At 42.2% G+C, this 2,990-nt stretch overlaps 1 long non-coding RNA gene across 1 annotated transcript; it reads left to right on the plus strand.

Annotated features, from left to right (window-relative positions):
• On the plus strand, positions 1-2,720 carry LOC132210934 (uncharacterized). The gene is made up of 3 exons (XR_009447189.1): positions 1-92; positions 1,139-1,239; positions 2,635-2,720. It is a non-coding gene; the product is annotated as an uncharacterized LOC132210934 (long non-coding RNA).
• Positions 2,721-2,990: the final 270 nt, after the last annotated feature.

Genomic DNA, 2,990 nt, shown 5'->3' on the forward strand with positions numbered 1-2,990 from the left:
GAAAGTAAAAGGCTAGGAGCATTTTACAGTACCTCAGAAGAACCGGTGTTGGTCTGCAACGAAAACTAGGGAAAGCTGAAAGATCTAAGCAGGTCAGGCTTCATCTGTGGAAAAAAAACTGAGTTAATACTACAGGTCAATGACCCTTTTTCAGACCTGGAAGATTTTAGAAATGTAACAGATACTAATTTATAGTAATCCGAAAAAAGGATGGAGCAGCATGAGATTGATTTGAGAATGGAAGGCAGGAAAGATTAAATGACAAAATGGGAGATCGCCCGAGGCAAAAAGGGGAGGTGATGGAACATTTGAAGATTGATTTGATAGCTGTGGAGGAGGTGGAAATGGTCAAAGTGGAATCACTGCCAGCATATACTGCTTTAAAGAAATGAGAGCCCGATGACATTCATGGATAATGGTGTAGGGGCCTGAAAGGATTAATGGTAAGGTGTGCCTTAAGCACTACCTACTGTGATGATGGACTCTGAGAACAGCTTATGATCTTGAAGGAATGAGATTAGATTAGATTCCCTACAGTGTGGAAACAGACCCTTCGGCTCAACAAGTCCACACCGCCCCTTGAAGCATCCCACCCAGACCCATCCCCCTATAACCCACACACCCATGAACACCACGGGCAATTTAGCATGGCCAATCCACCCAGCCTGCACATCTTTGGACTGTGGGAGGAACCCGGAGGAAACCCAGACAGACACGGGGAGAATGTGCAGACTCCACACTGACAGTCGCCTGAGGCTGGAATCAAACCCAGATCCCTGGTGTTGTGAGGCTGCAGTGCTAACTACTGAGCCACCTGATGTACTAAGGTCCAAAGATGTGCAGGTTAGGTGGTTTGGCCTTGCTAAATTGCCATAGTGTTCCAGGATGTGCAGGTTGGGTGTATTAGCCATGGAAAATGCAGGGTTACAGGGATAGTGTGTGTGATGGGTCTGCGTGGGATGCTCTTTGGAGAGTTGGTGTGGACTGGATGGGCCAAATGGCCTGCTTCCACACTGTAGGGATACTATCTGACTTTTCCTTATTCTTTCTGTTGCGATATCTATTATATCAGTGTTACCTGCATACACTTGTTATCATGCAATGAACTGCATTTTGTTTAAGTGTTCCTTTTTGTTAGACTGTGGTTTTCCTGTACCACACTCGACCAAGCAGGCCCTATAGATCCCTACCCTAAAGGAGGATGGTGCGTGAAAACCTACCAGGTAGCTCATGTACAAGGTAAGCAGTGATGTGGATTCATCTTACAATTTGGTGACAAGCAATGTGATTTCATTAAGCTGCTTCCTAAAACAGTGGGAATGGTGCAGGTCTGGGGGTGGTTTTCAGACATAGCCGTAAGAACATTGTACATGCAGACAGTCAGCAAGCAGAAGTACTGACTATTCATAAAATCTACAGAATGTTGTGACAAGATTCAACAAGACTGAAATTAAAATTGATGGTTATAAGATTTTCAGACCTGGTCAATTGAAGCGCTGCAGCAAGAGTGAGTTTGAAACTGCATTCAGCCAGAACACAAATTGACCAAAGACAGTTACGGATTTTGGCAGGTGCTGATGGTCTGCAGGAGCAGTCTTGAATTGACGTTTACCTGGAGAGTGAATAGACATAGGAAGCTCTGTGAAAAAACCATTGACATCCCTGATGGCCAGTGGAAAATGTTTTAAAATAATGTGGTTCAGAGGGTGGAAAAACCAGAAGTAAAAAAAGTACTTCCAAGCCGCAATGAGTGGCAAGTGGACAGTGTGAGACATGACTACAGCAAGGGAAACCGAAGGCCACAGCAGCAGTTTAAAGCAAAGCCAAAGACCAGAGACTGTTGCAAAATGAGAAGTGATAAAGGGGCATTTTAGAAATATGAGCGTAAACTATGGTAAAGGTGAGAAGCAGTTATAACTGCACTTTGCAGCCCTCATTCAAGGAAAAAAAAGGGCTTGAAAATCATGTTGACTATGATTGAGAGCCACTGACAGATTCATAAAAGACAAACTTTTAAGGAATGGGATTCATCTTAAAGAGCCAGTGAAAGTGAAATTCATTTGTTAAAGATGCAAGGAGATCAGGAAGTGTTTGTGAAAGCCACAGGCAGCAGTTGGTAAGGCCACTAAGGGGACAATCATTCATTAAAATTATGGTAGTGGAATTATACAGAGGCCCAACAAAGGTGGGATTCTGGTATAGCAACAGCATTGCTACACTGGGAAATTAAAAGAAAAAAAGAAATCACAATGCGGCATTGGAAATAATACCACCAGGAAGCTTTAGCTTCAGAGATGGGCTGAATACAACATGGTTGGATACCTTGGAGAAAATAATCCTCATCAATGGCATGTGATTTAAACAGAGACAATATGAATATATCCTCACAGAAGGCTGAGAATGTTTGGACTTCTTCCTCAAAGTCTGTGGAAGTAGAATGTTTGAACTGCTTTAGAGCGGACATGGATTCTTGACAGTCAAGGGGGGAAAAGGTTATCACGGGATAAGCAGGAATGTGAAATCATTAGATTAGCCATTATCTGATTGAAAGCCAGAGCAGGCTCATGAGGAAGCATTGACTACTCCTGCTCCTAATAAATATGTTTGTATGCTTTCTTATTTTTATATTGACAGAAAGATGAAAACTTGTGACTATACTGGATTGGTTCTACTGAGGCAAGTTCAACTTACAATCAGGAAGGTTTGTGAGAAAATACAAGGAATCAGATGCAAATAAACAGCATACCCAACTTGAGCTCATTGATAAAACTTCAACTGAGGTAATTCAAAAGGTGACACTTGGTGAATAAATAATGACAGATTCAAGTCTGATATTAGGTACTGAGGAGATACAAGTTCAAGGAGAACATTTCTTTATCCTCCTAATTTTTTCTAACCAGCCTGTGTATGAGGTCAGGCCTGAAAGACAATTGCAGGTTGGTTTGTGATCAAAGAGCTCAATAGATGCTTCAACTCCTGAGACGCATTAT

The sequence above is a fragment of the Stegostoma tigrinum genome, chromosome 24 (genome assembly GCF_030684315.1).
Source record: "Stegostoma tigrinum isolate sSteTig4 chromosome 24, sSteTig4.hap1, whole genome shotgun sequence".
Classification (NCBI taxonomy): domain Eukaryota; kingdom Metazoa; phylum Chordata; class Chondrichthyes; order Orectolobiformes; family Stegostomatidae; genus Stegostoma; species Stegostoma tigrinum.